Here is a 21,964-nt window from a genome sequence, read left to right as displayed (position 1 = left end):
CACCTCAACTGTCTTTTTTTTATCTGGATTTAATCTGAGATATAAATCAAAAACTTTTATGTGGCACATTATATATGCAGATATAAATATTTTTCTTAGATAAAAAAAAAGGGCCACATTTTTTTACATACGCTCTAATAGACACAACTTTCTAATTTAGACACTCAATGAGTGATTGCGCCTATAATTTGTTTCGTTCCAATCAAAAGTTTCAAAGAGGAAGATATTTTGAAGTACAAGTATGTTCACAACTCTGTTTCATATAAGCTTTTTAAAAGACTGTCATCAATTGAAAGTATGTAAAAACCAAGTGCTCCGCAGGGCGCAGCCTAATACAACCGCAGTGGTTTGACCCTGAACAGTTGGGGCAAACTAAATTTGGTCACAATGTTCAAGCTTGATGCTGGAATTTGGATTGTGAATGAATATTTGACAAAATAAAGGTTTTTGTTACAAAGTAAATGTGGTCAAAGATCAAACAAATCTATTGAAGATTTCTTCTTTAAACTTTTCAAAATTTGAATTTGAAAAATGTTAAAAAAAGGAAATCCCTTAAAATAATTGTAAACAAATCCCCCCCATTTATTGAAACCCCCTTTAAGCAATAACCCTTAAACTCTATCCAATCCTTTCCTTTGTAGTATAGAACCGTGTAGTACAATTACAGAGAAATCCCTACACTTAAACCCAAGTTATTGTTTGGAAACTGGAAACATGCTTCTTTTTGGCCCTTTTTTGGCCCCTTATTCCTACATATTTTGGGTAATTAATCCAAAACTAAATCCCAGCCTCCCCTTTGTTATAAGGGGCATTGTGGTACAATTGTAGAGAGATCCATACAATTACACACAAGTTATTGTCTTGAAACTAGAAAAATGCTTGTTTTTGGCCCCTTTTTGGCCCTTAATTCCTAACTTGGAATCCATGACCCATTAAATGAATCCAAACCTTCTACTTGTGGTTTTAAACATTGTGGTACAATGTCAGAGCAATTGAAATACTTATACACAAGTTATTATCCTTAAAATATAAAACGCTGGTTTTGGGCCCCCTTTATGCCCTTAATTCCTAAACAGTTGGGAACATCATCCCCAAAATCGATCCCAACCTTCTTTTTGTGGTATTGAATCTTCTGAAAAAAAAATCATAAAGATCTATACACTTAAACTTATTATCCTGAATATAAGTCTACTTTGATCAGTTTTAGTTAAAATATTATGGGGTAAAAACTATTACAATTGGTGCATTTTATAGATATTTTGGGAGCATTTTTTACTAACTTCCCATTATTTGCCAGGATAAAATTTTTTACTTGTCTTAGAACTGATATGCACCTTTAAAAAAATCCTAAAAGTTAAAAAAAATAAATATGATCTTGAGAGAAAACACCTACTAAGTACATGTACTACATGCAAGTTATCTAATACATCTGTTGCATGAACCTCTCTGGCAACCTGCCAAAAGGTAAAAAATTCTCAAAATGCATTTTTTTTTTTATGATGTTCTTTGTAAAATATAACAATATAATGTTATATTTAAGAGATATATCAACTATCCGGACCTTTAAAAAGTACCTAAATATATATATGGTGATTTGTTTTGCATTTGTTTTTAATAATTCACAAATATGCAAATAAGGCTGTTAAAAGGAAAATAGTGTGAATTAACAAAAAAATATTTTTTGTATCTTCACTTCTAAATACCCAAAGATTTTGAAATATACATAATGTTGCCAAGATGTAACTACCAATTTGGACGAAATTTGAGATTTTGCATGGTTTTATGGCAGACAGCTGGCTCTTAAGTTTAGTTGTAATAATTTCACCAATATGAGTGGTTTGTTGATACAAAAAATGTTCTAAATATGCAATAAAAAAGAACAACTGACATCAACACAAACAAGTAAATAGTTGCCTCATCAATTGATTGAATCATACGTTGTGTGCATGCCTCAACTCACCAGGCCAGCGATAATACTTCGAGATCTTAAAATTGCAGACAAATCGTCAAATTATGTCACTTTACCGATTATAACATCCAATCTACGATTTTTACATAGTTAGTGTTGATTTATGTTTCGGGTAAAGTATGCATACCAGTAGACGGTACGCCTTCCGATGCACTCGGTCAAGTATCTGCTGGGATTCATACGATTCGAATGGCTGGTGATTATAGGCATAGCAGGAGACGCTTACCCTTCCGATGCCTACGATCTAGCACATGTTGGAGTTCATACAATTTGCATGATGGCTAATATAGGCATAGCAGTAGACGCTAAGCCTTCCAATGTACTCAGTCTAGCACCTTTTTGAGTTCATACGATTTGCATGGCGGGTAATTTACGCAGAGCAGGAGACGTTTGGCCTTCCGATGCAATCGGTCTTCACCAGTTGGAGTTTATTCAATTCGCATGGCAGGTAATATATGCATTAGAGGAGACGTTTAGCCTTTCGATGCACTCGGTCTTCACCTGCTTGGGTTCTTACCATTTGCTTGGCGCGTTATATATGCATAGCAGAAGACGTTTAACCCTCCGATGCACACAGTCTAGCACCTGTTGGAGTTCATACGATTTGCATGGCAGGTTATATAGGCATAGCAGGAGAAACTTAGTTTTCCGATGCACAAAGTCTAGCACCGGGTTGAAGTCATGCGATTCACATAGCGGGTAATGTACGCATAGCAGATGACGCTTCGCTTACGCTTCCGATGCCTACGGTCTAGCACCTGTTGGGGTTCATACACTCGGATGGCGGGTAATATAGGTATAGCAGGAGACGCTTTGCGTTCCGATGCACTCGGTAAAGTATATGTTAGGGTTCATACAATTCGGATGGCGGGTTATAACTCATATAGGCATAGAAGGAGACGATTAGCTTTATGATGCACAAAGTTTAGCACTTGTTGGCGTTTATATGATTCGCATGGTGGGTAATATGCACAAGGTCTTCACCATTACTTGCATGGTTCATTCGATTACCTTAGTTTTTATTTAATTGATTTGTATCTTTGTATCAATGATAATTTTTTGAATGGATTTATGACATCTGGATATCGGTTAAATTGTATACAGATTATTTCAATGGGAGCAAATCTTAAATACTTGTGAAACAAAATGTTGCATGATTATTGACAAATCACTATTTGCAGCACGAAATTTGAAGAAGTAATGGCAGGATATGACTTTGTATTGTGTAATACCCTGTCTTGCAAACTCATGCGTGTCATGCTTTACTGCACATTTGAAGTAAACAAAACTGTAAGACAATCCTGTTGAAGATTGGACTAGGCTCTATAAACTCGTTCGATTAATGTTTTTCATATCAACATATAGTTCATTTAGGTCAAAGATCGTAATGTTAAAGAAAGCTGGTAAATTTAAAAGGTGACTATAAGCGGATATATGCAACATGTCAGAATGTTGGTGCAAGATATTATGTGTCTGTGTCAATGTAAAAACGGATCTGTGTATACATGTGTGTACATTTTAACGTTATTTTCTGATTTGATTATTCACTATTAACAATGTGAAAGTTCTATCAAAAACAAGATCATATTGGGCCAGAGTATTATAATGTGCATTTCATCCAACGACAAACAAAATATTTCCAGGTCGCAAACATAACAATTTGGATATTTTTTCAAACAACAATATCATTGGGGTTTACTTTCAGATCATAAATGTAGGAATCAACAAACAATATCATAGGGAATGCTAAATTTCTAAAATCAGTTTATTGCCTTGTGATATGCCTTCGTGTCCATTTAAGCAATCAATGATTACAATAAGATTGCTTCTAGATCATAAATCAAAGAAATTAAATGTCTTTTAAAACATACAATATCATAGGGGATGCTAATTTTGTATAATCAGTTTATTGTCTTTCAATATACCATCATGTGCATTTTATTGTCTTTCAATGTACCATCATGTGCATTTTATTGTCTTTCAATATACCATCATGTGCATTTAATTGTCTTTCAATATGCCATCATGTGCATTTAAACAATCAACGAGCAAAATAAGATTGCTTCTAGATCATAAACTTAAAACTTTATATGTCTTTTCAAACACAATATCATAGGGAATGCTAATTTTGTATAATCAGTGTATTGTCGCTCAATATACCATAATGTGCATTTAATTGTCTTTCAATATGCCACCATTTGCATTAAAGCAATCACCGAACAAAATAAGTTTACTGCCAGATCATAAATTTTAAACTTAAAATGTCTTATATAGGCATCATTTTAAAACTTAAAATGTTTTTTCAAACATACAATATCATAGGGGATGCTAATTTTGTATAAAACCAGTGTATTGTCTCTCAATATGGTATCATGTGCATTTACGCAATCACCGAACAAAATAAGTTTACCCTCAGATCATAAATTTAAAACTTAAAATGTCTTTTCAAACACACGGTATCATAGGGGGCTGTTCTTGTATCAGTGAGAATATAGATTAAACATGGAAAAGATGTTTATCTTATTTTTCAACTAAGAAAATTTCCCTTCTCATCAATTATCTTTAGTTATTAACTTTTATTTATAATTTACAATAATAAAGGTTATAGAGAAAATCATTAGAGGCATGATACAGTTTTAATTAAATAAACATGACTGTTTTGACAATATCAATAAATAACAATAAGACCTTGATGATTAGTGTTTTATTTATTTTTAGATGGTCCCATCTATTTGTCAGCATGTTGTATCCACATGCACATTATGGACTATTTTTTTGTTTGTTTTGCAATGCTCTCTAGCTGTGTGATTCATATACTCTCCTTTTGTTTTAGCACCACTGGAAACTTTTGAATAGTCTGGAATACTAAAAAAATATAATGGTCTTCTCGATGACTTCTAATATCAATGTGATACAATCACAAGTATCACAAATATTCTGTCCATAGGTCGTTCTCACGATATAATATTTCGGACTATAAAGTGAATCGGTAGGTGTTTATGTACCTTCAAACGTCCTAAATACTCAAAATGAGTTACAGCTTTAAAGTCAATTTAAGGATCTGAAATTATGTTGAAAAATAAATTGTCAGAAATTTCTGTTTCATTTGATTGAGAACTGTTCAACCATTTATCAAAAACGTAGAAGATCATAAAAAGGGGTGGTACATTTTATTTTCTATTTTGTAAATATTAGGCTCACTGCGACATCTTGAATAGTCCTTACTGTTTTACCCATGCGCCAGATTTTTGTTTAATCAGTCTGATTATTATTATCATAGGGGTAAATTCAGTAAATAATTAAAATAAGAGTCATCTGGGACCGCAAATTTTAGGGAGAGCTATCTATGAGTTTTTGATTGGTAGATAATCTTTGTAATAAATATTTTTTAATAGGCTGATCAAAACTACAGTTAAAAAATGAACGGTAAATGCACTTATTTATTATGCCCAACCTACGATAGTAGAGGGGCATTATGTTTTCTGGTCTGTGGCTCCGTTCGTTCGTTCGTTCGTCCCGCTTCAGGTTAAAGTTTTTGGTCGAGGTAGTTTTTGATGAGGTTGAAGTCCAGTCAACTTGAAACTTAGTATATAAGTTCCTTATTATATGATCTTTCTAATTTTAATGTCAAATTAGAGTTCTGACCCCCAATTTCACGGTCCACTGAACATAGAAAATGATAGTGCGAGTGGGGCATCCATGTACTGGGGACACATTCTTGTTTTACTACTGTTATGAAAAGTAATGGGGATCAGTAAAGAAATTTATTGCAAATCTACAGTGTTTGTAAACAAGGTCATGTTAATGCAAAAACATAACATTTGACTCGCCGTTTTGTACTTTAATGACTGGTAAACCACAGCTGATGATTTCTAAAGGTAAAGTAAGAAATAGTTCATGCAAGGTATACTTTATTGTAGGTTTAAGATGGGTAGGCGTTATAATCATGATTATATTTTTGCCCGAGCGATAGTGTAGAGTAATTGCTACTCACGTTTAAACTGCAATAAAGTATAGCTTGCATCAATTATTTCGATTCTGATTAGGACAATTAAGGTAATTTATATGTCTGATGTGTAAAAGTGTAGAGCCTGTGTAGGCTGTTCCATGAACGTCCCTTTTTTGTATGTAAACAAGCAAAAGACTGGCAACGTAATTTTTCAGAGGTAGGAGTTTTGAACAGCCAGCATGAACGGTTTTCGTATCTAGGACAAATATGTCAATTACAAATTAAAAAACATTACAGTCATGATAAAATTAATTAACAACATGTGCATTCTTTAAGAGTTTGGTTTTTAGGTTAAAGAAACATATTAAATGCATGCCAATTTGATAAATTCATTTTTATGCAGTAGTCAATATACGCATGCGCAAACGAATTCTATTAGATTTAGAGCATGGGTTTCTTCACAAAGCGAAAGCAGCACGTCATATTAGAATCAGGTATACATTTTTTTTCAAAACATAGATTTGTTTTTAAGTCAATTGAATATTGTTTACTGAATTTAACCCATCTCAAATAAATAGATATTCGCACTTTCTGATTATTACTAAACTGACACTATTTGTGATTTCTGAATATAGACTGACCTACCAAATATAACTAGCGTATTTATTTATGTACATGTAGTCGTAAAAAATTGGTTCAGACCCGACTGACGATATAATTTATTCAAATTGTCAGTGCACAACGTTTTACTATATAATCGTATTTCAGATTGAGCATAATGTATAGGTAGTGAATACTTGAAGAATCGACAGAACTGTTGAACAAATGTTTAACCCTTGTTTTACTTTCAATGTTAACATTCGTTTCCTTTAACTAGATGAACACGCCTAAATCATGAGCAACCTATCACTCGTTGAGAGGCTCAACTAAAGGTTTGATGAATAATGATTTAATGAGGTCAAATAATTAGCTTGGAAGTTAATTATTCATTAGCGATGTTTCTTTGCTTTTTTTTTTTGACAAAACTGAACCAAACAGGCTTCCTAAAACAAATTTTTATTTTACTTTGTCACTTTCATTAATGATAAAAAAAATTCTATATCACATGATCAAGTACCGGCAAAGTTAACTTTGAAATTATAAGAATGTTATTTTAGAAATGTTTTATTCAAACACGGCAATACAAAACAATATATTACACAACGTACTATTGGTTCAAATACAATAAAGATGTTTCTCTGTTTTTGCGTGTATTTGTCTCTATAACCCAGACCTTAAACTTTTACTATAAAAAATCACTATATTCTTAACCAAGTATATCGGCCGATTATTTAGATTCGGCATGTATGATCAAAATGATCTGCAACTTATAATCGGTTATTGCATAACGCGCATTTACTATTTAGATTAAATCAATTTCAATTTAAAGAAATGAAGAGCTTTTCTACTTTTCAATTCAGAGGAACAGAAAGTGCCTATTATCATACACAATTCAGACAGTTCTCTTTTTGTGAAGTGTTTTCAAAACACCATATTTATTTACAGGGTATTAGCAAACTCTTAACACTAAGTTTTGCAAATTTTTTTCTTTGTTTAGGTATTTGAAGGTCCTTGTGAACTTCCTGTGTGTAAATTGAACGAAATTTGTCAACCAAAGGAGCCAGTGGATATATGTGTTCCGTTGTTCGCACCGTATGGTGAATTTGAAAAACGTAAGTAAAATGAGAAATTCGAGCACTTATAATATAAGTTCCATCTACTTCTCTATCAATAGTATTGACACATTTGAGACTTCACTTTTGCATAACTATTCGTCATTCTCATTCTGTGGTTGAATAAAAAAAGGATTACAGACTGTTTCAATTTAAAAATATCAATCTCCGATATAAGCTAATTATTTGATATATACGGCTTTTGTTAAAGAAGGCTAAATATACTAAACAGAGGAACAAGTGATCAGTATGCTTGAATTTCTCATTTCCAACTTATTTGTGGTATTTGAAGATAAATTTTGAGCAAGTTATCGGCATCCCTATCGGAGCAAACTGTGCGCCTCTTTGACGACTTCTTCTTATTTGCATATCAGTCGGAAGTCCTCCTGATACTTGTCAAAACAATAAAGTGTCGCCAGGGCAGAGATTCCCATTGATACATTTTAAAGATCAATCTTTTTATCTCTCTTTGGAGTTTTTTCGGATATTTTTTGTGCATATAGCACAATTTACTGCTTAATGAATTTTTTTCTATAAATTAAAAAAATACAATTATCTCGAAGCTCCATACCATATCTAAAGTAAAAAACATAATGATCCCAAATTTGGCATACCATTTAACTTTTTAAGCCCATAAAACAATTGTAAAAAAATCATTTTCATCAACGTGGCCTTTTTTCTTCTCTTACAACGAAAAGCTTATACAAGATGAGATAAGGTAGCTATATAATCAGGTTAAAATCCACCATTTTCTACATACGAAATTGCCTGGTTTTGCAATCTTAATAAAGACTTTGCGTTTAGAATTTCCCTTGGAGTTCTGTATTTTTTTTTTTTTTTTATCTTTTACTTAATATTTCTATGTAGAAATAATTATCTAATGCGAAAAATCGGCATTGTAGAAAAAAGAATAGTTATACCATGTATACTTCGTTTCATTATTTTTTTTAACTGTTCTAATTCTAAATCTGACATTAACACAGTGATGACTGCTGTACCAATAATTTGACAATTTTACCTATAATGTTTGTTTTGTTTACTCATCGTTGTAAATATAATTAAATTTGATACGACTGTCATAAAAATGAAAGGTTTAGAGGTATAACACCAGGTTCCATCTATCATTTTCTACATTTGAAATGTATGTACCAAGTCAGGAATATGACAGTTGTTTAATGTGTTTTATCATTTGATTTTGCAATTTGATTCGGGACTTTCCGTTTTGAATTTTCCTCGGAGTTGAGTATTTTTGTGATTTTAGCTTTTATCTTTCCTGAAAAAAAACCTAACAGCTATAAGTTGATCATTTGTTTCAGGCATTTTGATAATGACGGTCGACAATGGTGGCATGTTGGGTGATTGGAGTGAGACAGAACTTTGTTCAGAAGGACACTTCGCTATAGGATACGTAATGAAGGTTAGCCAAGTATTCATTTAGTATATATGATAATTAAGATTAAAAGTCGAGTTTAATGTTTCGATATTGCACTTATATTTTTTTATGACTTGTGATCGAATCACTTGCTAGAATCTAGTTTTAACAGCGTTTTACTTCTGTTGCCTTTATTTATAGTGGGAGATATTATGGACATAATTGTGCAAATCGTGATCCAAGCATAAAATTGGGTATAAAGGTTGACTAAATGATACTTAAAAAAAATCCGCTGCTGGCCAGAAAAATAAATCATTTTTTCAAGATGGCTACCACACATTTCGGAAATGGCGTCATTACAAATTGACAATAATTCGTTTATCCTTTAAAAGGTGTGTTATATGTAAATTTTAATGTTAGATTTGATAAAAAGTAAATGTTCCTAAATTACGACTAGAAAATACATTAATGAAACTAAAGGTGACTTCCGCTTTCAAAATGCCGGCAAAAAAGTAAAAAATTTCAATTTTTATACTTTCAAGCAACTTCACATGGGATGTAAATCCGTGAAAGATGTGCTATAGGTATAATCCAATGTACGTTATGATAAAAAGTTTACAAAAATTCCTAAGTACGACAAAACAACACATAAATAAAGAAAATAGTGACTTCCGGTTCCAAAATGGCGGTAAATACGTAGAAAATATTTTTATAATTTCCATTAATTTGTTAAGTTTAAATGCCTAGTTTGGTTAGAAAGTCAGGTTGCTTATTTCATAATTATCTGATAGTTGCCTATACCACAACCCGTACAAGGAAGGCCAGAACGGTAGCATCTACAGTTACCAACACAGCTGGTATTTCGCCTCCGCATTTCAAACTTTTCTGACACGAGGATGCAACGGCAATCAAAGAAGTCCATTTTGGTTTCCAACTGTCATTGATTCTTTCTTTCATCCAACCCCAGTGTTCATGACTTGGAACACGTACCTGTCGAATACATGAATCAGGTTGAGCCCAAACAACTCCTCCTTGATATACTTCTCTTTTTATGTGCTCTGAAGGAAGCCATCAAAAGTCGTTATTCCTTCCATAACCTATCCACAATTTGTTTTATCTAATTTTACGATTGCTGCAATTCTTGATACTATTACATCTGTGGCAGTACTACCTAAAATTACATTTTACAACACTTTTCATAATCATACCGAACATGGACAAACATTCGTGTATCTGCTTTTCATGATTACAAGGTGATAGATAGGAAGTATCTTTATTGAAATTGCAAAGAAAATTTTAACTATGAGTAACACACACATTTTTATTAGCCTCTTAAGAAGCAATTATCTCAGCAATAAACTTGAACAATTTCGTTTTGTTGTCATCTTCACAGAGAAAACTACTCCATACCTTTGGTGTTCTACCAGAACCAACACCTTTTCATTTGGCACAAGAACCTTGCCTTTGTCTTGTCACAGCCTTTAAATTATTCATTTAGTAAACATCAAATACAATGTCTACTTTTGAATACTTATCGATGCAAGATTTTATATTAGGCATATGGACTGTTTGAAAAGTACAAAATAAGAAGAAGTTCTTAATGTATAATTGAACGCCAGGAATTAAACTGTACCAGTCTTTTAAATCATTGAACGTCACAGAGTCATGACATAATTATATATTCTGAGTTTAGCTTTCATAATCTGAAATTAACAAATTTTAAGCAAAATACAAGTCATTTCAATGTGCAATCCACCAAACATGACGATACACTTATAATTTCCTTACAAATCAGGCCATTCCCACTGAATTTGATTAGGTGTTTTCGAAAGTGGCTGATCTGCAGTTACAATTGATGTTTCTCCGGGATTAACCACATTTGAGAATTGCCTGGTAGTGCATACAAATCGCTCTTGATGTCTATAAATAGTTTGCACATGCGCAAAAGTTTGAAACATATGTGTATCATAACCTTGAAAAATGTTATTAAACCAATTCATAATATCATTAGAAATCCAAAAACACTAAATATATAGTAAATAGTTCAAATGTTTTTTAAAGAATTTTGTTACATTTTCGCGCATGCGCAAATACTGGATATGTCAAACATTCCTTTTTAATAAATATGTGATGTAAGGAAGGTAGCCACCAAACCTGGTAATTGTTTTTACTAAAAGAAGTTTCAAGAAAAGTTTTCCAGAAAAATCAGTATTTTCCAACTAAAGAAAACAGCCATTTTAACAAATGGCCGTGGCCATCTTAAAAAAATATTTTTTTTAATGGCCAGCAGTTATTTCTTACATAGTATATAATAATGGTGCTTTGTGGTAATTTTCATGCTTGTATCATCATTTGTACAATCCCTCGATTTTGCTTGCTAATATCTTCCACTATTATAGATCAAGAGTTGAACATAAAAAAATCTAAAATCTTCCATCAACACCAAAGTTTCCAACAAGAAGGATAACCTGAACATGTTGAGAAATGACAATTTCACATGAAGCTCTTGGCACCAAAGAAAAAAAAACAACCAAACCATGTCATAACGTTTAAAATAAGCTACATGTTACATTCAAATTGAACATGTAATGGTAAAAATTAGGATTATGTGTATCATGAGATAAGTAATTTAAACGTTTCGAATATCCTTATTGGTGGAAATTGCACAACAATATGTTTTTTTAAGAAAATACCCGAATGAAGTCTGTTGGTCGTTATACTATGTATGTTTTGTTTGAAATATGCCGTATGTCATTGTTTTTCTATTTCTCATAAGGCTTGCTAGATCATGCAAATACCGTTAAGAGTGTACAACATATCGCAAAATGAACGACGTTGCTACTAAACCAATTATTACTATGAAATAATGTTAATCAGAGAAAGCAGTTGTTAAAACAAAAGTCCGAAATAGGATTTGTTTGTATATTCATGTGTTTTACTATGGTTAAATTCAAACTTCTTAGGAAACGTTACAATATAGTTTGTGTTTCAAAAACTGCGGATGATTACAAACAAACAAAACAAATCTTACAACTGCGTAGTATGCTGTTCAAACCGAAAGTGTTTTTTATTGTTATTATTTTTTTTATCAAAAGATTGAAAAAAATCAAGGTGGTGGAGATGATACTTCACTAAACGCCATTCGTCTATACTGTGCTAATCCGGATTGGACACACGCTAACAACAGTATGACAATCATGGGACAAGATTCAAGGTTCGGATTCTGGAGAGACGTAGCAATGTGTTCTTATGGTGAAGTTATGGTGTCTTATTCTCTTCAGTTTGAAAGATTGGTAAAATACATTTTGTAATATATATTTTTTAAATTTAGGTTTTCAAATTCTACTTTATTTTAATATCATATATATTTTTTTAAAATTCGTTGCAATAAATATAACTAATCTTGCTTGATTTTGTTTTTTGTCATTTGACGACAATTCTCTTCGATTGCAATAAAGTTTGAAATAAATCTAGGCGTGTCTTTATAATATATTCGTTCGTTTGATTATCTTCATAAAAAGGTTTATATTTTAAAACAAGCTAATTTTTAATATATTTTGTTATAATATATTTATCTTACCTATAATTGTTATATACGTTTGTTTATTTTTTCCAATATTTTGATGGCGTATTTTCTTCCAGTATAATACAACACAACTTATATTTCTTCATAAGGGAATAATTTTCTAAAAGGGATTAATGTCGGGTAGCAATTACATTTTATTTATTAGTAGATTGAATGAATATAGATATAGGAAGGTGTGGTATGAGTGCCAATGAGACAACTCTCCATCCAAGCAACAATTTATAAATGTAGACCATTAGAGTACAAGGTACGGCCTTCAACACGGAGCATTGGCTCATACCGTACACGAAGCAATAAAGGGCCCAAAAAATATACTAGTGTAAAACCGTTCAAACGGGAAAACCAACAGTCTATAATCTATATAAAAACGAGAAAACCACGTAAATAGACGACAACCACTGAACATCAAATTTCTGACTGAGGACAGGTGCAAACAATTGATTTGTGAAAAAAAATCAGTTATTGATACTAGTACCTACCCTTTTGATGTCTTCTATAAAACAACGTAAAATAATTAAATAGATACAAGTATTACTTTTGTACGTCAGACACACGTTTCATCTTCATGCGAATGATATCAAGATATAACTGATCAAAGGGAGAACGATATTATTTTGTAACAATTTAGAATATGCGTATGGACCTGTTATCGCTTTCATAAATAATAAACATTTTTTACAGTTTAACGGAGATAACACTGCTGCAAATTATGTTAGATTTAAATGTAGAAACATCAACAGTGCGAGTTTCGGTACAACATTGGGAACAAGTGGATTATGGGGCGACTACGGTGCATGGAGTGAGTATTGTGCTGTGGGGTCAGCTATCTGTGGCCTAAAAGTAAGGATACAGCTTCCCCAGGGAGTGAGTATTGATGACACTGCTCTCAACGATGTTCAATTCTTTTGTTGCAAGAATTAATCTAAACTTGATCATTTAATTCAAATATTTTTCTTTAATTTTGTGCTAAAGTAAAATAGAAAATTCGTGTGTTTACATACATAATTTGAAATTTGTATTTTATTAACCTTGTAGTTTTTCTTGAACATTTCAATTTTACGAATTAAATGACGCATATTTCTGGATCTAATTGTTTTGTTTATTTTCTTAATCTGTGTCCCTATATTCAATTACAACATAGTAAAGACAGAGGAGCTTCATTTCTTAATCTTCATTCTTTTAAGCCAATTTTTAACAATTTTTTTCTGGTATGCTAATTTTTCTATATTTTTTGTCTTATTCTATATTTTTTGTCTTATTCTATATTTTTTTAAAACTGCACAATTTCCCCATCATCCTACATTCTGTTAACCCTATCCACACCCTCATAAAATATGGACACAAATTTTACACTGTTGTATAACCATTACATATAATTACATACTTGGTATTAATTTTGATGTACAAGACGTTTTTGTCATACAATGTTTCATCAGTGATATTGATGCAAAATTCGAACAAACCATACAAACTTTATATAAACAAATCATTTCAAGCTTTCAGTTTACAAAAATGACATGTACGAGCCAAAACAGATACAGGTATAATATGTTACAATGTGAAATACAGTTTCAGAAATCAATAATCTGCTTAAGAAATCACCTGGGTTGAGCAAAAACCTGTGTAATAAAGCCATTAATTTTAGATTCCTCTGAAGTGAACCTCATAAAGATGGAACATGTATTTAAAGACAACCTGTCGTATCAGACAGCTATTTTGCTTTCATTTTTGTTCTCTTTAAACGGCATTCACAGTTGTATAAGCTGAGTTTTTTTTAGATAGCGATAAATTACTGGAATTAAAATAGGACGTTAAAGCTTTTTTTTTCTAAATCATCAAATCTCAAATTTATAATTCATAGATTTTTTGTGAATGAAATATATGCTATTGATACATAAATGTAATAGATATATTCAATAACATAACATAATAATATTGTCTCTGGCTTCCTTGTCGTGGTAAATAAACTCATCATAGATACAAGGATTGAAATTTTAATTTAAGACGCACGCTTCGTCTACAAAAGACTCGTCAGGGAATCTCGGATCACATCATTCAAAGTGGATTTTCGAAACAAAAGTGCACATTAAGTTGAAATGAATGCACGTCATTAAGTGGTTATTGTTTTATCTTTTTTTTTTAAATTAACTATGCAGCATACTAGTAAATACAACCGCAACGAAGAAGGTGACAATACAATAAATTGACGTAATCAAAATGGCAATTTATGTATAATTTTGTGGATTTAAAATTAATTAACTAAGATTGTCAGTTTTCAGATTTTATCTTTCTTAAACAAAAAATGCATTTAACTTTTATATATCTAGTGGATGCTAGGCATTAAAACTTTAGAAATAACACAGGTAAGTCTGTACACAGAGTAGTTTTTGTGGTGAAAATACGGCCATATTTGTCCATTTGTTATGATGAACCTTAAGGGAAGAAAGTCACCTCACCCCACTGGTAAAACGCCCCACTTTTTAAACAGCACGATCTGTTTTTTTTTAAATTGCTCCACTCTTTTTTAGGGAGCTTAGTCTCATTCATATACCATTTGAATTGTATGGGAGAAAAGGTGGATGAGTTTTGAGTAAAAATCTAAAAACTAGGACCCCCCCTCCCCAAAAAAAAGAAAAGAAAAAAAAAGAAGAGTAACGACAATGCAGGATAACATTTTCATCATAGCCCCTAAAACCCTTGAAAATCCAAGTGGTAACTACCTTACCAACTCACCACACTTATCATGCTTATGCAATTTTGGATTAAATCCAGTTAAATATCTAGGTTTAAAATTAGCAGGGGCCCACTTGCCCCTAAAATTTGGAGTGGGCTTCTAAAACTTCTGCTCTTCTTTTATAGAACTATATAAATTGTGTAAAAAATATAAGATGTGGGTCACTATGCCTACAATTGAACTTCAATCCCTAATTATACTCCTGCCAAAAGTCATGACAGTGCCAACTCGCCTGGAATACAACATTAATATATGTTATAAAGGTCTGTCAACTTGCCCTACTTTAAAAAATGAAAACTTATCTACCCAGGTTTTAAAATAAATGTGACTGTCACTACGAGTCAGTAAAACTGCATTTGCAACCGTCAAATCCACAATTGACGATGACAACTCTTCAACTACAGTACTGTTATTCCGATTCTACTGCATAACAAAAAGATATAATACGATGGAGTTTGAAAAAATGTATAAATCTGACATACAAAAAAAAAAATCTGTGAAACTTCATGAATCATTTTCGCGCAAAGACGTCATGGCTAAATGTGACTTCATACTTAATTCCGCTCCGCTGATTTTTAATGACATTAAAGGTTTAAAACTTTGAACATTGTTAAAAATCACAGTTATACAGACTTAAGGTGAGACTACCATCATGTTTGTGTCCACATGTGTTGTTGAAATTACAGATTTTTCAACTTTTTAAGACACATGAGACAGGGCCATTTGTGTAGTTAAGACACATCTAGTTTCTCCATTGGTTGTATTAACTTCCTTGACTTCAATCCATTGCTTTTTTATATTTCAAGTTAAATATTAGTAAAAAAAATGTATAAGCTAGTTCTTTACAAAACTCTTTGAATACTTAGGCCAACCATAAAAATATGTTTATTCGCAGTTTTTCCGACTGTATCTTTAGACTGAAGGGTCGGTAGGTAGGATTTTTTTTTTTATTTTACCAGCCAAAGAATGACGAAAGATACCAAAGGGACAGTCAAACTCATAAATCCAAAAACAAACTGACAACGCCATGGCTAAAAATGAAAAAGACAAACAAACAACAGCACACACGACACAACATAGAAAACTAAAGAATAAACAACACGAACCCCACCAAAAAACTAGTGGTGATCTCAGGTGCTCAGGAAGGGAAAGCAGATCCTGCTGCACATGCGGCACCCGTCGTGTTGTTTATGTGATAACAAATCCGGTAAATAGTCTAATTCGGTAGGTCACACTCATGAAAGTGAAGGGGATTGTAGTTACGACGTAAGGAACATATCCGATATCATTTGTGAAACGGTTATTCCATAACGGTCAACCAACTCGTGATGGCGTCTGTAAAATTTACGAAGGGATGATTTCAACTTCACCATTTGGAACTCTTGGTTTAATAGCTTCCTTGCCAAAGAGTTTAAACAAGCAGTTACACAAACCAAGTTTCTTTTTAAGAAAAAAAAACTATTTTAAAACAACAAACACTGAAAACCAAGATGAAACGAACCGGTATTGTCAAATAAAAAACCCCTTTATCCAATTTATGACATAAGATATGGTATTATTAAATACTGAAACACTGAATCACTAGAACTGTTTCAAAGAAATATATTCACTGGCATATATATATGCTTCTTAACTTGAATTTTTTCATGAGTAGAGTATATTCATAAGATAATAAAGATTTATAAGACAATGTATTAATAAAGAGTGTATTTTTAATTTAAAAAAAAATCAGTCATTGAATCATCCTCAATTGAAAATAAAAAGGCAACTTAAAAAAGAAGACTGTTTTTATGTTTCTAACACTATTTAATTATATGTAATAAGGTTATATTTTGAAAGATATGTAGATGCCAGGCTTAAATGAAAAAAAAAAAGAGCACTAGTTTGGAGATCTACACATTAATAAAAGTTAAAATTCAACTCTCCCGTAAATCCATATATATTAAAGCTTATGTGCAAATACAAATGTGAATTATGATGTACTAGAATATAAATAAATGTGGTGTATTTACTATCTTTTAATTGGTTTAAAATATTAGTTTTATTTTCAATGTTGTCAGTTTTTATTGCGCTACGCCTGGTTTGATGTTGTGTATTCACACGCCAACATGTACGTTGTTATTGTTAATATTAATAATAAAAAAGTTCTTTGACCCTTATTTTTGATAGAAATTTATTTATTATGAATGGCAATGATTTATTTTGAATTTATTGAACCATGAAATTCGCGAATTATTTAATGTGCATAGTCATAATTTTTTTTTATAGTTCAATAAATTCATATTAAATAAATGCAATTCATTAAACATTGTTAAATAAATTGATAGAAAACTACAGAAAGAACTTATATTCATATTATAATGCATAACACATATTATCAATGCATAACATATTTCAAAACATGTACAACATTCAAATTACTCTGCGACATAAAACATCTCCAGGTACATGACGTCATACCAATTGATGCAAACTATATAGCTGCACGCAGCAATAATAGTTGTGGCGATAAAAAATCGTCATTTGAGAAAGAATTTGGCGAAAGAAATATATATAAAACGATTTATTTTCCTCCATCTTGTTTATTTTTTTTTCGAGTTTCTCGGAATTTACCCAATCAGACAATACTCGGAATTCACCTTGAGCTCAGAAAATCAATAATCAGCTGATTGCATTTTAAAGCTATCGACAACAGAGGACTCATTAATAAAGGTGTTGATTGACAAAATGATATGGTTAAATGGCTTCCGCTAAATGTCACATACAGAAATTATTGACCACTTTGCGACACACGTGTTTTAAGCAAAGTTTTGACGTCTCCTCTCTTTTTAAAGACAGTTTAGAAAAGAAAGCTGAATTTAAACTTTAATTATCCTTTGACTTTAATATCATGAGGTAATTGAGTAGGGAGACTACTTTAAAGTTGTTTGAGTGACACACGTCTTTCAAGCATAGTTTTACGTCTCAACTTTTTCATTTATAATTGTTTACGATGGTCAAAAAAAAAAAAGAAAACTGTCGTTATGACGAAATATATCCAAACGGTTGGAAACAACCCCTCGAATAAGAGTAACTCCTCAATGTCATGATTACACATGCAAGGAAGGATCAATTTCATGTGATAAAAGCTTTTGTTTTGTTGTAAAAACCACTTCATAGTACAAAAGGGCACATCAGCATTTTTCTTTTAAAGAAACTTTCCCTACAAACTATACTGGTATTATTATTATATGATAAACAAAAACATTAATTTGTTATATTCCAGGACTTATATCTTCTTTATTATTATAAATGTATACAGCCCCCTCATTTACAAAAGTTGTTTAAAAAACTATGACTATTTTTCCCTTTTAAGTTAAAAAAAATTTCTGATGTTTAAAAGTAAATGTTAAGTGTTTATTCATTAAAATGTAGACTCTAAAATAAGTTTGAGAGAATAATCATAGAAACAATGGGACAAAATCATCTTATTTGAGGGAGGGATGGGGTAGAAAAAAGGTAAATTTTAAACGAAAAATATGTTTATGTTACTTGGCGATAAAAAAAAATAACGTGGCGAAAGAGGTGGCGAAAAAAATTATTGACCCAGGGGAAACCCTGGCTGCACGTTATTTCATAATTTACAAAAGAGGGACGAAAGATACCAGAGGGACAGTCAAACTCATAAATCCTAAATAAACTAACAACACCATGGCTACAAATTAAAAAGACAAACAGAGAAACAATAGTACACATGACACAACATAGAAAATTGAAGAATAAGCAACACGAACCCCACCAAAAACTAGGGGTGATCTAAGGTGATCCGGAAGGGTAAGCAGATCCTGTTCCACATGTGGCACCCGTCGTTTTGCTTATGTGCATAACGTGCAACCTTAAAATATGAATAGAGGAAAATTCTACACGGAAAGTTCAAAACCAAATCTCAAAATTCAAAATCTCAAACACATCAAACGAATAGATAACATATTATTGACTTGGTACACACATTTTCTGGTGTAGAACATGATAGATTAAACCTGGTTTTAAAGCTAGCTAAACCTCTCTCTTGTATAACAGTCTGATAAAATTACCTTATATTGACAACGATGTGTCACAAAACAAACAGACAAAATAGGTAAGAGTGTCGACAATTGGGCTACAGCAGTCAACATTGTGTTGTAATATTAATCACAAACAAATATGTAACAAAGAAGCACAAAATGGGTATTCTAACATTTATAAATTCCAGAAAGTCCGTCTTGTTAAAAAATGTCAATTGTGGATTTTGAGTTGAATATTAGCCAACAAAAGAAAAGATTTGGGATGACAATCATAAAATTTAAACGTGTTTTCAAGAACATATCTTAAAAAACGTAGATGCAAAGTGAAATTAATGTGATATATATTTTGCTTGATCCTACAAGCTGTCTCTGATCATGGTATTTGTGAAACCAACCGCTTTTTAAAGGGAAGTTGATCTAGTGTGTTTCTGAAGGGTACATGTAAGCAGTTCGAGCTTTAGCAGTGCCCCATGTTTTGTTGTCAAAAGGAAGTAAATTACATTATATACAAATAGCTGTTTGGGTTAACCTTATAATCAATGGGATGCATGTGTTTGTTTTGATAAACACCTTCAGTGAGTTTAAGAATTTTCTTTTCCCTATTTGATTATAGTTAATCGCGTTTTAAAACATTGTTTTAAATTAGTCGTGTTGATATTAAATCAATAACAGAGCTTTAAAAGCAAAAACAATGACGGGTTTTTGTCCTTATTTTTGAAATTCAAGCGATTTGGAATTCGGCGGAAACAAGTTCTCAAAACAATTTGAATGATACTGAACCGCTTTGCATTACTATTTAAGTTTGATTTTTTTTTGTCTTGATGTGAAATACTGGTAATAAAAAAACAAACCCGAAGAACATTTGGAGTTCATGTACTTTTCCAGATATCTGTGCAGATTTTTACGGTCATCGATTTTTCTAAAGGTAAACCCAATATCCTTTGTAAACAAGGTATTAAATAAAACTGGAAATCAACATCAATTCTAGAAAACCTCCATTTCTTCTTACCTCTTAATTTCATGGTGTTAGTTCAATTATTTTTTAATTTGATGTAATTACCTTTTTTTTCTGTTTAGTTGGTTTTTTTCATATTCAACCTATTAATTATGTTTTACATACATATTGTGCATTATAACTTACCTTAGGAAATAAATTGCAAAACTTGATAGTATGGCTTAACCTTTTCATGATTTGTAAACATGAAAACTTAGAAACTAAGCTTACTCCATGCATGCATGGACGAAGGTAACTAACGTTAACTTAGTCCATGCATGCATGGACTAACACAACAGACTTAGTCCATGCATGCATGCACTAACACAACAGACTTAGTCCATGCATGCATGCACTAAGGCAACTAACCCTAACTTAGTCCATGCTTGCATGGACTAACACAACAGACTTAGTCCATGCATGTATGGACGAAGGCAACCAAGGCTAACTTAGTCCATGCTTGCATGGACGAAGGCAACTAAAATTAACTTTTTTAAAGTTTAAAAAATTTATAAATGCAAAATATTTCAAAAAAATCAAATTTTTCAAAATTAAAAAAAAAAAAAAATATTTTAAAAAATTTTTCTTTTAAAATTTAATTCTTATAAAAATAAATGAAAAAAACATGAAAAATTTACAAAATTATTTTTTTCTCCAAAATGCTGAAAAAAGTTAAAATTCCATTTTTTTTTTCAAAATTAAACAAAAAGAAGAAAAAAATGGTTAATTATCACTGTGTATTATCACCACCGGATATAGGTACCCTTGCATATAGGTATAAATGCCACATGAGAATATTCACGTCTGCCAAAAGATTAGAATGTGTTCACATTTTATTTAAATGATAAAAACTCTTCCCTGAACAGATCAGTTGGAGCTGAAAATTTGTTTAACATAACCTGGACAGTAGCTGCAATTAGTTCCTGAAAGTTCCTAATCATTTAGTAGTGGTAAGTGTTATTTTAGTTTATTGTTATTATATCTGTAATAAACATGTTTAATCAGTTTAATTAATTAATGAGGTCTGGAGCTGGCATGTCAGTTAACTGCTAGTAGTCTGTTGTTATTTATGTATTATTGTCATTTTATTAATTTCTTTTGTTACATCTTTTGACATCGGACTCGGGACTTCTCTTGAACTGAATTTTAATGTGCGTATTGTTATTCTTTTACTTTTCTACGTTGGCTAGAGGTATAGGGAGAGGGTTTAGATCTCATAAACATGTTTAACCCCGCTGCAATTTTGCGCCTGTCCCAAGTCAGGAGCCTCTGGCCTTTGTTAGTCTTGTATGATTTTAAATTTTAGTTTCTTGTGTATAATTCAGAGTTTAGTATGACATCCATTATCACTGTACTATTATGCATATTTTAGGGGCCAGCTGAAGGACACCTACGGGTGCGGGAATTCTCGCTACATTGAAGACCCATTGGTTGCCTTCGGCTGTTGTTTTCTCTTGTCGCTTTGACATATTCACCATTTCCTTTCTCAATTTTATTTGTTGCACTATGATTTTTGCCTTTGTCTCAATAGCAGCTAACTTTTTGTATATATTGTACATGTACATGCAAGTCTTCAAAACATCAACCCAAAAATGTAAGATCTGT

The 21,964-nt window shown here is 31.8% G+C and overlaps 1 long non-coding RNA gene across 1 annotated transcript in view; it reads left to right on the top strand.

The window, feature by feature from the left end:
- The first annotated feature begins 21,177 nt into the window (after positions 1 to 21,177).
- Positions 21,178 to 21,964, top strand: part of LOC143058247 (uncharacterized) — a 30,738-nt gene continuing 29,951 nt past the window's right edge. Inside the window, exon 1 of the long non-coding RNA XR_012972969.1 lies at positions 21,178 to 21,309. This is a non-coding gene — a long non-coding RNA (uncharacterized LOC143058247). The remainder of the gene's footprint in view (positions 21,310 to 21,964) is intronic.

The sequence above is a fragment of the Mytilus galloprovincialis genome, chromosome 14, assembly GCF_965363235.1.
Source record: "Mytilus galloprovincialis chromosome 14, xbMytGall1.hap1.1, whole genome shotgun sequence".
Lineage (NCBI taxonomy): Eukaryota > Metazoa > Mollusca > Bivalvia > Mytilida > Mytilidae > Mytilus > Mytilus galloprovincialis.
Note: the sequence above shows the minus strand (reverse complement) of the source record. Positions and strands in the feature narration are given on the sequence as shown.